The sequence below is a fragment of the Agelaius phoeniceus genome, chromosome 7 (assembly GCF_051311805.1).
Source record: "Agelaius phoeniceus isolate bAgePho1 chromosome 7, bAgePho1.hap1, whole genome shotgun sequence".
Lineage (NCBI taxonomy): Eukaryota > Metazoa > Chordata > Aves > Passeriformes > Icteridae > Agelaius > Agelaius phoeniceus.
This window is the reverse complement of record NC_135271.1, coordinates 8,348,700-8,362,051: the sequence shown is the minus strand read 5'-3', so window position 1 is coordinate 8,362,051 and position 13,352 is coordinate 8,348,700.

The window sequence follows — 13,352 nt, the reverse complement described above, 5'->3', positions numbered from 1 at the left end:
CCAAATATGAACCAGTAGAAAATCTAGAATTGGGAGAGGAAGCCACCTTGAGTCAACTTGCATTAAGACGATTTGATGAACAAAATGGGTAAAAGAAAAAGGGGGGAATTGTAATGAGTTAATGTCTTAGTTTGTTCATCAAGTTGCTAAAAAGACTATAAGAGGGGGAAAAGCCAATAATAGAAAAACCGCAAGGATAGATGTAACCAGCTAATATGTTGCAAGATGAATATAATGGGCTAATATATTGCAAAATAAATGTCATAAGGCTTAAACCGCAAACTGTCAGAAGCTAATATGTTGAAAGGCTAACTAAGCAAATGTGTAACTATATGTAGCTATGTGCCTATATATGGTAAAGGCTATTGTAAGACCTCGAGGAAGAGGACGGGAGCCTTCGTCCAGATGACCACCAGAAGGCAGAATAAGACCCCCTAGCAACTATCGGCGCAGACGCAGAGAACACCGGAAGGACACCCAACAACAACAGATAAAAAGGAGGACTGAACTGCGGAGTGGTGTGGGCCAAAGGTGGAGTGGTGACTCCCCGGCTACACCCAGCACTCCCAGGTGGGTGCAAGCCTTTTGTTGGCTTCACTCAGTGCTGTAATTTGCCTATTATCGCTTGCTCTATCAATTAATAAATTATATTTAATTTGGACTCCCTTGTCAGTGATTGGTTCCTCACCGCAACTTATAACAGTACACAAAGACAAAGTCCAGCTGAACCTGTGATCTCTGAATGGCTCTCCACATTCTTCCCCGGAAGATGAATGGCAATCACTGTTCTGCCAGGGAAATTGCATCTGCTGGGAATGTTGTGTAGAAAATGTGCTTGCTGCTCCTCTCAGAGCCAAAATTCCTACACATTTCTTCTAAGTCCTTCTTAGCTAAGGACAATGTTCAGCTGAGTGACAGTGAAGAAAAATGGCAATCCAGGAATAAATGTTCCTGTTCACAACATCCTCCATTCACATGGATGGTTTCTCACTGGCACACAGGAGCAAGGGAGGAACCCAAATGCATCATTGTACACAAAGTCAGACATGTTGAGGGATGAACAGATCTCACAGGGATATGGAAACCTCCCCTGAAAAGCCAGTCCAGGGAGAGCCTGAGGTGTTTTGTGGTTCCAGGCATGAAGATGCTCAGGAGCTTCAACAGATGCTCAGGATGGTGCCTGGATCTCGCTCTGGCAATGCCAGTGGCTCAGCTGAGAGCTGTGGCAATGATTTACACTGCACTGAGAGGGGCCACAGTCCTGCAAGGGTCTTTCATCAGGAGCAAACAGCAGCCTGGAGGGTGGGGAATGCTGGATCTGTAGCAGGGCTCATCCTTCACCTTCATGTGGAGCTGCCCCTAAAGTTGCCATGGATCACTTTTTATTTTTCTCCTGTTGGGTATATTTTGGAGCAGCTGTTAGATGTGGCTTTTTATGGTGATCCTGTGGGAAGCAGCCATTTGCCTGCTGTGATATCCTCACAACTAATACTAACTCCTCATTGCCTTTGGTTTTATTTGGGGTTTTTTATCTGTTGGATTGGTTTGCGTGGGTTTGTTTCTTTGGGTTTTTGTCTGTTTTGGTTTGAGCTTTTTAGTTGCTTTTTTATAAATGACTGGTTAAGTTGGCATAGCCAAACTCAAGAAAATGTAAACCAGGCTCAACTTTCCAGAAATTACTTTTGCCTGGGTTTAGCTGCACCCCTAGGCTCAGGATCACCAGTAGATTTGCAGGTTTTGCTCTGCATCATCAGCCTGTCCAGACTCTGCTTGGTGTTGCAGAAATGGAGAAGACAGTGGACATTGTGCCAAGCTTCCTTTCCAACAGAAAAACCTGGGTCAGCATGACAGAAAAGAAGAAAAAAATAAAATAAAATAAAATTCACCAGTTAGAAGAGAACAAGTGTCCCACCATTTCCCCCTCCACTGTTATTAATTTTGTACAATTTAGAGGCAAACCTGGGTCTAAAGCTTCCATCTCTCAGTTCCTATTTGCTACCCTTCAACCTTGACATCCCCTGATCTGACTGACTGCTGTCCAGCTGGGGCTGGGGATGCTCAGCCTGGAAAGAGCCTGGGAGGCCTCACTGTGGCTGTGCAGGACTAGAAGGGTCCCACAGGAAAGAAGGGGACAGAGTGTTCAACAGGGCCTCTGCTGACAGGACAAGGGGGATGGCTTTCAAGTGCAGGAGGCTGATTGAAGCTGGATCTAAGGGAGCTGCTGTTTTACACTGAGGGTGGTGAGGCACCGGCCCAGGCTGGACACAGAGGCTGTAGGTGCCCCATCCTTGGCAACAGGGCTCCCCCAAGGCCTGGGGGAAGATTGCTCAGCTTGGAACAAGATGATCTTCAGGGTCCCTTCCAAGCCCAACCATCCAGGGATCCCCACTGCCCACTTCAGTTGGCCCTGGACTCCTGGGAACTGTGATGTCACATCCCCCGTTCCAGGTGGAACTGCCAGCACCCAGCAAAGAGCACAACTCAGCCACTGGCCCTTGTGTCAGCCCACGCTGCACTCTGCTCCTGTCCACCCCTGCCACCCTTCTTGTCACCTGCTCCCTCCATCAGTCCTGAGAGCTCCCTAGTGCCTGGATTTTGTCATCCACCACTGCAGGATGCTTATGTTTGTCCTGAGGAAGGTATGGTGCCATTCCATGGAGGGGGACACCACCAGCTGCCCAGGTGGGGTGCAGCTCTGTGGCCTTGTGTAGGACAGGGACCCCACTCTGAGGTTTTGCCACCTCTGCAGGCTGTCACCGACAGAGAGGAAGAGATGGACGTGGATATCCAGACTCAAACAAAGGAGGACGTGGAAATGGAGGAAGAGACTGGAGAGGAAGAGATGGAGGTGGATATGGATGTGGAAGAAGAAATGGAAGTGGATGTGGATGAGGAAGAGGAGATGGAAGTGGAAATGGAAGAGTACATTGAAGAAATGGACATTGATGAAAAAGATGAGGAAGAGCCTATGATCTTGGGATGAAGACCAATGCCAGCAGCAGGACAGGCATGTGGTCCCCACAGGCAGAGTGGGTCCCCTGCTGCCAGGCTGGAGCTGGGCTGGTCCCTGCTCAGGGACGTGGCACCCCGTGCGCTGGAGTCTGGTGCCATCCGCAGCCTGTCCTGCGCTCGCTCTGGGCCACACGAGCTCCAGCCCAGACCCAGCCAGGCTCAGCTCTGGCAGCAAAGTCCTGCTGTGCCAGCATGTGCCAGCCTGGGGGCACATGGAAGAGCCCTCTGTGCCTGACTGCAGTGACCATGGCACACTTGCTTTTCGTCCAGGACTGATGGACATTCCAGACAGGAATGCCACCCTTTTGTACATATGTTTTACAGTTTGTCGTCTTCAGGAATAGGATTTAGGACTTTTTTTTGTCTTCTGTAAATACGTTTCATATATTTTTACTAGATAGGTTCTTATGTATATACGTTCCATGGATTGCTGTTGTTAGAAATATTCTTACCTTGTAAAAGTGTTCGGTATTGTTGCTGTTCTTCCAGAAATAAACCAATTTTCTTTTTCACATCCCAGTTCTCTTTGCATTTACTTTGGGCACAGGCAGCATTTGCAAAGTTGTGGTTTCCACTTGCTCCAAGTTTCCAGGGCTGGAGGTCCCTGGAGGAGCTGGCACAGCCACCCCAGGAGTGAGGGTCCCTGTGCACAGAGGGGTCCCACTGACTGAGGTCACCCTCTGCCTGCAGTTTCTCTGGACACACTTGGGAGCTGCAGGGGCAAATCCCAGCGTGTCCTGTGCCATGGGATCCCATGTTGGAGCAGGACTGAGCCTGCCTGCTCCTGCAGGGCCTCAGCCATGGCTCTTCCCTGGGCAGCCCCAGGGCTAATGAGGGTGCACTGCAACCCCTGTTCCTGAGCACCCAGAGGGGCTGGAGCAGCCTGCAGAGCCTCAGCCCTACATGGACCAAGATTGCCCTTGGAAACCCCCTCTGTCCCCAGACTCTGGTACAAGCACAACAGGAATTGATCCTCCCAGTTAAAGGTGTTAATTGGCAAATATTTGTCCCTTGGACTTTCTAGCACAGCAAATGTCAGCACTTGGAATCCCTGTTCTGCACTCCCTGGTCAGGCACCAAAACATCTGAACCTGACAGAACATCTTGAATTAGCACCAATCTGCAGAGAGCTATGGGGGAGAACCTACCCCCAAGCACCCAGAGAAACACTTGACATTGTTAGTCTGGGGCAAGAGCTCAAACTAAAGCATTCTAATGCCAAGAGAGAGGATTTTTATTGCTGAATTCATTCTCCAAGAACAGTAATGAAAGCTTTTGGTGTCCTCACCAGCCACAGATGTGTATTGCCAAGGTTTGCTTCTGGGTTATGATTGATTTTTATTAATCTGCTCAGAACTCTGATGCTGTTCCTGGCTAAGGTGTAGAGATGATATTTCAGAGCCAGATGAGCTCAGCACAGCTTCTGCAACACACAATTTCCAGACCCAGACATTCAGGCCATGCAAACTGATACTTTTTCATCTCTGTGCAAAGATCAGCATTAGGACATCACTGACGTACCACACACTTCTCAGAGCTGTCCCTTTCATCCAGCTCTCCCCAGTCACTTCACAGACTTCACTCCAAGCAGTTTATCTCTGAGAGAGTTCAGTGGCACATGGGATTTAATCCTGGCTTTTCTTCATCTTCTCCTGAGCTGTCTCCAGACACGGTGTGTGGGCACTGTCTGACAGCAGCAGCATTAACGTTGCCACCTCCCTGACACTGAAGTTCATGTCACAACTTTTCATCCAAAGCAGCAAATCAATGATTCCCACTGTGTCCCACACAGCTCCATGGGGAGTTTGTGTGGCTGCAGTTCCAGCACCAGCCCTAGTGCACAGGAATTTCAGAAGATACAGAAGGAATCAGCCATTCACAGAGAAAAACATCAGTTTGCACGGCCCAGATCCCCACAACACTGCAGACTCTGGTAACCCAGAATCTGCATTTACACTTTGGTCTCTGGGCCTTACTTTTCCTCTCACTAAACTTCTCCCATTTTCCCCTCTTGCTCAGCTTCCCAAGATAATTAAAAGCAGCATTAGGAGCAGGGATAGGTAATGGGAACTGTCCCAAGGCTTGACAAAATTTCTCTTTTTAGGCTTGACAATTCCAGCCAAGGAGAGAGGAAAAGCCTGCATGGAAGAGGTGTGAAATCAAAGCAGTAATCAAATTTAGGTATAATGAGAGAAGCTGAAGAGGTTTTCAATGCTCAGAACAAGATTAGCAGCTCCAGGCACAGGAGGGATGCGACATTTTCCCCGCTGTAACAACTCTGTGATGCAAATTGCATCTCAAATCCTTCTCCCCAGCTCTGGGACCCGTTCAGCCACAAACGTGGTGCTGAATTTTTTAAAGCCAAGTGGAAGCTGGTCAGAGAGGTGGTTTGCAAATCAAAACCACAGAGGACAGCTTGGAAGCACCAGCTGGAGCAGAGAGAGGCAGAGCCTGGCCCTGAGGTGCAGCACAGCCTGAAACTCTAACCAAATAAAGAACTTGCCACTTGTTTTTTTCCCTCAGGAGCTACAGAAGGTGCTTGATGGAATCCCTGCCTCCTTCACACTGCATCAGCATGAAGAGGAGCACAAGAATGAAGATTACAGCACCTTCTGCTGCTGCTTCCATCTGCTGACTCAAATCTCACCAAAATCTGTCACTACTGGGCCTTCCCAAAGCCCCAGATTCACTCAGTCCTTGCAGAATTTCAGTTCTGAGGAGCAGGAAGGGAGATGAAGGCACTTGCAGACACCAGAGATGCAATTGCTGCCTGAGGTGCATTTCACTGCCCAGCTTAGTGCCTCTAAAACCATCAAAATCAGCCCCTTTGAGAGCACCAAGCCAACAGCAGGACATCAGGGCCTGTGCATGGTTGGAAATGGCATTTTTTATTATTCCTCTCCCAGTCTCTCATTTCATGGTGCCATTGCAGGGCTTAATCCCATCATTCAGCAGCAAGTCTTGGCAATGAGCTTCAGATGGATTTTTAGTGCTGAGCAAATAAGAGGCAATTTTACTCTGTCTCCAATGAATGAAATTTCACCTAAATCGGACAAACTCTGTGTTCTGAGGCTGGCCAGGCACCAACCACTGCCAGGTCCCCAACCTGGATGTCACACTGCTCTAATATTGAAAAGTTAAATTTATTTGGCTTTGTGTACAAGATTATTCTCTCTCAAAAGAATTGGAATCCGTATCATTGCATTTCCAAGCACTAACCTCAGACCAGCCACAAAGAGCACAAGAGACAAGAAAAGAAATAGAGATTTCTAAGGAGATGGAAATTGAATGCTGAGGTTTTTCCCATGATAGAAAGTTTCATCAATTATCACCTGCCAGCTCCTTGCCTTCACTTGTGTGGCCACCACTGAATACACTCGCAGATAAGAAAATGTTTGTCCTACTGAAAACTGGCACTAGAAGCAGAAAAAGGCTCAGATATCTGGATTCAAAGACAACATAATGAAAAGAGCTGCCTTATAATAGCAAGGTATGATGGACAGCAGGAATGGCTGAAGCCAGCAGAGAGAAGTCCATGAACTATTCATGCTACAAAGATTTCTGACAAAACCCCCAAGAACCCAAATGCAACATTTTGTCTGGCAGAGCTGACAGGAACCCTGTGCATTTAATTCAGTCATTGGCAGCAAATAGAAATCAGCTTGAAGCTCCTTTGGTCCACTAGTACTTACTTTTTTTCACCCAAAAATGTAATTACATCTACTTTTTGGGAAGAAATTACTGCTTTGAGTGCTTCAATGCAAAGAGTTTCTTCCCATACCCACTCCTAATCAGTCGCCAAGAGAAATATTTTCTAAAAAGATCTCTTCCAAATTTTGGAGTGACTTTCAACATAAATCACTTGGTTATTTTGCTCAAAATGCTAAGGGAATTGAATTGGGCTCCCTCATCTTAAAAAGAAGTGTTTCTTCCTAGCTCTTCACAAAGAGGAACAAAACACTTGGTTGCAGCAGACTGAAGGCAGGAAGAGGTTTCTTTCCCCCCGAGCTGCACAATACGAGACAATTTTGTTGCCAAGAGGCCACAAAACCCAGCCAATTTCCAGTTCTTTCAGTGTAAGGGAAAAGTTCTGAGGATCCCAGCTGTGGGAGACACAGAGTGGCAGGAGCAGGGCATCTGCTGGGGGGTTTGGGGTGGGGGGCAGATGAAAGAAATGTTCAAGCAAAACCTGTGAGAGCTCAAGACTCCATCCCTCAGAGGAGAAACTGGATTTGACCCAAATGCCATTCAAATCCAAAAAACACTGAGGCATTTCCCCAAGCTCTGCTGGGCCATCAGGTACAACCCAAATCCCTCTGTGGGACCAGGGCAGCAGATCCCTGGCACTGGACAGGGATGCTCCCCTGGGAAGCCACCTGCATTGCCCATGGCACTCACAAGACCTGCTTCTAAAGACCCCAACATCCATTCTAATTGCATGGATTTGGTGCTGGCTCAACACTCAGAATGTTGACAGCACAAAGTCCAGTTCTCACACTGACTTCTCCAAGTTTTGGACCAAGCCTGCAAAGAAGGAAACCCAGCAAAGAAATTCCAAACAGGGGCCCTAATAAATGTAATAAAATGCCACGTGCCTGTGTTTGCTGCAGGGAAGAATAGTGCTCCTTATTAAATCATTACAAACAATTAAAGCAGCAGAGGGGAGGAAGACAGAGCTTTTGGGGCAAATTTGGAGACCTCATCTATGGGTGGATGGAGCACCTAGGATTTTCCCAATTGCTAGGAATGGTTCCCCAGGTCCTTGGTGTAAAATGTGGCTCCCCAGCAAGTGCAGATCTGCAAGACGAGAAACAATTTAGGCAAGTGGTGATGCATCTTTCTAAATCGCTCTCCTTTCTCTCTTACCGTACTGATTTAGATGCACTACCTTGCTTGTTTTTGCTTGTTACTAAAATCAAGCGCACATTTTTTATTTTTATTATCATCTTACATTGTGGTTCCTTCATATTCCCAGTAAAAGAAGACCATTATTTCCAGTGATGTGTCCTTTAAATCACCTCAGTCAATCGGCAGAACACCAGGAGGCCCCTGAGGAGCCGGGGCGCTGGGAAGCCCTGAGGAATTGGGTGTCAGAGGGCACAAGCAGCCCCCAGGCAGCCGCCTTGTCCCTGGCACCCGGCTGCTCTGGCGCTTCCCCAGAGCGTCTCCCAGGCCTGCGGCAGAGCCCTCCAGGCCGGGCCTCAGCAGGAGGGTGGGGGCACCCCTGAGGTGCCCAGGCTGGGCTGGCTGGGCACAGGGAGGGCAAAGCTCCCCTGCTGGGGCATGGGATGAGGCAGTGAGAAGCCAGAGAACCTGAGATTTTACCCCCAAACGTTCTGTCTTTGCCCTAACATTTACCTCAGGTTTTGTCACAAAATGATCTCTATGTGCCCTCTAGAAATTACTCAGACTTTTCCTCAAAAGTTATTTTTTCCCAAGAGATCACCTCACATTTTCCTGCTCAAATATCTACTACATGTACTCGACAGATCACCTCTGATTTCATTATTCTCACAGTCCAGTGATTACCTCAACTGGAAAGCCCAAATGTTCATTCCGTGCCCTCCAGGTGGCACCAGGTAACTCCAGCATTCCTGGGCTATGAAGTTCTCTCCCTGGAAGCTACTGCAGCTTTACCCCTGGCCAAGTGAAACACTCCCTGGTGCTGAGGCAAGCCTGGCCCATGCTCCTCGGTGTGTATGAGCGCAGGGCAGCCCCAGGGCAGCTCCCCCAGGGCTTCTGCAAGGCCGCCCGGCGCCCGGCCCCTCGGGGCGGCCCCAGCGGGTTGGAGTTGCCGCCCGCGGCTGAGGGGAGCGGCGGGGCGGGGCCGCCCGCGCCTGGGCGGGAAACGCTCCCTGCGGCGGGGAGCGGGCGGCGGCGGCGGCGCAGCGGGGACCGGCCCGGCCCTGCCGTGTCCCTCAGGGCGAGCCCACGGCCCCTCAGCGGCCCTGGCGTCCCTTCAGCCAGCGGCATGTGCGCTCAGCCACACGCGGCGTGCCCGTGTCCCCCTCCCTTTCCCTCAGTGACACCGCCTCACCCTGGCGGACACGACAGACACCCGCCTCCCCTCAGGGACTCTCGCTGGCCTCAGTGGCATGCAGGGCATCTGCATCCCATTCCGAGACTGTCATGACACCTCAGCGACCCACGGGGCATCTGCCTTCCCTTCAGTGACAGAAAGGCACCTGCAACCTGCTGGGGAAGCCTCAAGTCTGCTCAGTGACCCCATGTGCCCTCAGCATTGGGACACCCACCTTTCTCTCAGTGACCCTCACGTCCCGTCAGCAAATCAAGAGGCACCAGCCATCCTGTGGGTAACTCAGAGCGAGTGCAGTGGGTCATGGTGGCCAGGGGCCAGCAGCAAGCATAAATCCATCAGGGCTGGGGAAAACGCTCTGCTCTGCTTACAGCATGGGCTGAGGGCCGGGAGAGCTCCATTTCCCCCTTGAGATGTTGGAGACAGGGCCTTTCACCCTCCTTACAGGGCTGCCCCTCGCTGCAAGCAGCCAAAGGAGCACGATGGCAAAAGGCCAAGGACAGCAAAGCAAAGAGCCAGCCCTGCACACAGGGAGGTGACCCAGTGCAAAGCCAGCTTGGCACCCGAAGGTGCCTGCCACTCTCATGTGTCCCTGCCCTGGGAATGCCAGGAATGCCCTTTGTCCAGAGGGCCTTTCTGTGGCCCCTCTTGGCTCAAAGCTGCTGCTTTTCTGGCTCAATGGGGCCTAAAGCCACAGAACTCGGCCTCCCCCACAGCAACAGGAACAAGACTCGGAGAGCAGACAGTGGAGCTCAATGCCTAAGGCTGAGGGGCCGGGGGCTCCAGTCTGGAGCACAGGGAGGGCACACCTCCAGCCCCACAACTCCTGGCCTCACAGCCCTGAAAGGCTGGGACCAGGGTTCCACGCCTGATTCCAGGGGGTCCCTCCAACCGCCCAGTGAGGAAGCGCCAGAGCACCCGGCTGTCAGGAGCAAGGTGGCTGCCAGGAGGCTGCTTGTGGCCTCTGACAGCCCATTGCTCAGGGATTGCCAGCGCCCCAGCCCCTCAGGCCCTGCCCCAGCCCAGCCAAGCTGCCCGGCAGCAGCGCCGCAGCCCCACAGCAGCTCCAGAGCAGACTCATCCAGAGGCACCTGGGAGCCCTCAGCAAGGCAGGCAGCAGCACACGGGCAGGAGGAGACGGATGGCGCTTCCTGCCTGGCACAGGGCTTGTGGCCATCTCCAGGCACCGCTCTGGCAGGGATCCCCGCAGCTCCGGCCCCTGCCCACCACTCTGTGGGCAGCACAAAGGCTTCAGCAGAACCACCAAAGGCCAAGGGGCTTCTGGCCATTTCCCCTTGCCCACCGCATGCCTGGGCAGCTGCCTGAGCACAAGCACCCTTTTCCCCCTCTTCCCCTCTGCCCTACAGACCCTGGGCAGAAAAAAAAGTCTCCTGAGATTCTTTGTATTATAACACAGTCTATATTTACATAGGAAAAAAATAGAATGGAAGAACAGAAAAATCTTACAGAAAACTAAAAATCCCCGCTGGCTCAGGCTGCCCCAGCAAAGAGAGCCTCCCAGATCAGCTCTCCTCTGAGCTCCAGCAGTGCAGCCAGCCGAGCCGTGACAGACGAGGCCGAGTCATCCATGCCCTGTGCAGCTGATCGTGCAGCCTCTGGAAGATGGAATATCGCCCACTGGCTGTTGCTCGGAGGACATGCAGTGTTTGAATTGCCAGCTCTGACACAGCACTGCTCATGTCCTCCTTCAGGCTTTCAAGGGCTGCAAGAGAGAGGAACAGAGCTGTGGTAAATAGGTATGATTTGTGCTGACAAAATTGAAACAGTAATCAATATTGATGCAGTAATTAATATTTGGAAAGAATAATAAAACAGTTAAAAGTTGTAATGCCAAGAAAAAGGGGAGAGGAAGGGTTCCACCCCCCATCCCTGCAGATGTTCAAGGACAGGAGGAAAATGCAAGAGATAACAGTTACTAAAAATTAACAGAAAGAAGGGAAAATCTGGTTGGGTCCCAGGAAAATGCCAGCTATAAGAGATTTATTGCTTTGATGCTTAAATGTAGTAATATGTTAGTTTTGGATTACATTGTACTGGCTTGGTGCGCATGTGTAACCCAAAGGTGAATTAAAGGACATTGAGGAAGAAGAGAGGCCTTCATCATACAATGACCCCCAAATACTTGTGCGACAACCAAAACGAGCGGTGGAGCATGCGCGGTAAAGGTGGTGATGAGGGCGGAGGTAGAAGTGTGATGAATCGAAAATGGGAGGAGATGACATTGACACATGGCATAAAAGGGGGGAATCTTCACTTGGAAAGCTCGTACGTGAGGTGGCAAGGGTCCTGCACTCCATGGCCCGCAGTTATCCTTTGCTTATGCGCTATTATTGGAACCAAATTATCCCTTATTTTTAATCAAATTATATTGTCAAGATATATTTTCTAAACTATTCAATTGAAATTGCTGCTATCTCAAATATTGTTTGGTTTTTTATGATGGGATAATTGGGCAAATATAACAGAGCCAAGGTCAGATCCCAGATCTGTGGGGAGCCAAGGAGAGCTCACTGCCAGAGCCTTCCCAGCCGGCTCTTGCCATGGCCAGGAGGGAGCAGGGAGCAAGGGGATCAGCCCGAAGCTGCTGGCCATGAATGGGCCACGAGGCCCTGAAATCTCAGGGTGCTCTGCCCCAAGGAGCAGAGCCCTCCGCAGCCGGGGCAGGGCTTGCAGCTGTCCCCGGCAGCCCCCGCTGTCAGCCCGCTGGCCTCACTCACCAGTGCAGATCAGCTGCAGCTCTTGCTGCTGCCCCCTCAGGTGGCGCCCGGCCATGCCTGTGAACACAGAGCCTGTCAGGGCGCCAGCGGCACAGCTCCCTGCCGGCGGCGCTGCTGGCGCTGTGGCCACACAGGCTGCTGGCCCGGCAGGGCTCAGCCCGGGCCCTTGCCGCACGCTGCCGCCCCAGAGCACGGCTGCCAGAGGGCGGCAGCAGCAATGCCCAGGCCGGGCGGGGCTCCACGGCGCCGGGCCCAGCTGGCGCTGCCGGGGCAGCAGGCGGGGCTGGGGCCGAGCTGCGGCGGGCCGGGCCGGGGGGGGAGCCCGGGCTCGTGGCTCACCCATGAACCTGATGCCCGCCTCTCACAGGGGCTCCTGTGGGCTCCGCAGGTAGCAAAGGGCCTGGCGCAGGTGCTCGGCCGCTCTGCTCCTGTCCTCTGCCAGCTGCAAAGAGCAGCAGGAGGGAAGGGTTGGCGCGGGCTCCGCCCCTAGGCCGGGCGCTGCCTGCGCCCAGCCCCGGCCTCCCCTGGCCGCACAGGCCTGAGGCGCGGCCAGCAGCCGCTGGCCAAGGGCTCCCGAGGGCAGGGGTCAGAGGGCTGGCTGCTGCCCGGGGAGCCGCGGTGCCGGCCCGCAGCCCCGCCGGGCCGGGGCTCCATGGGCACCTGGCTGGGGCCCACGGGAGCCTGGAGAAGAGCCCCCGCGGCCTCTGGCTGCAGCAGCGGGCAGGGACACAGCTGCTCGGCCCCGCACCTGAGCACTGCCCTCAGGGGCCTTCTCCAGGCTGAGCCTGGGGGTTCTCGGCTCCTCTTACCAGGCACTCGCCAAACCTCCATGTCTGATCCACCTGTAGCATTTCTTCGAGATTCCTCCTCTTTAGGAATCTGGCCGAAGAATGCAGTACTACGCAGGAGGCCTGGAGAGCAGCAGAGAGGCACAGATGGCCCCACAGGCCAGGGCACAGGAGCATCCCAGTGCCACAGCCTGGAGGAGGCTGCAGCCCGCAAGGTGCCAGGGCAGGAGGCAGCCCAGTCCCCTCCCAGGGGGAAAGCAGGTGGCCACAGGTCGTCACCTTAGCAACAATCTGATTCTCATCATGGCAGTGGAAGTAGAGTGGCACCAGGCTCTGGCGTACGTGGGACTTCAGGGCCTTTCTTCCATCTTCTGTTAATAAGTCCAGCATCTCTTGAAAGACACACATGCAGTTCAGCTCCACCTGGATATCACCCTGTATGAGAGGAAGGGCAAAAGACCTCAGCATCAGGTGCTTCAGGCCCCCCAGGGCACAGGCCTGCATCTGCACAGGGCACCAAGTGTCCGGGCAGCAGCCGGTGGCTGAGGCTGTGGGCACAGAGCCTTACGTGGTCAAAGAGTGGCAGGAGCGCCTCAGCCAGCTGCAGGGCAATGGGGGTGGCTATTGGGGCACCATTATCCAGGAGCAAATATCGCAGTAGAAGAATGGTCATCCTGATCATGTGGCTATCATTTTCCTGCAGGAGCTCCACAAGACTTTCAGTCAGGCTCCCCATTTCTTCAGCCTGTGCGGAACACAAGTTTGTGAAAGGCCAGC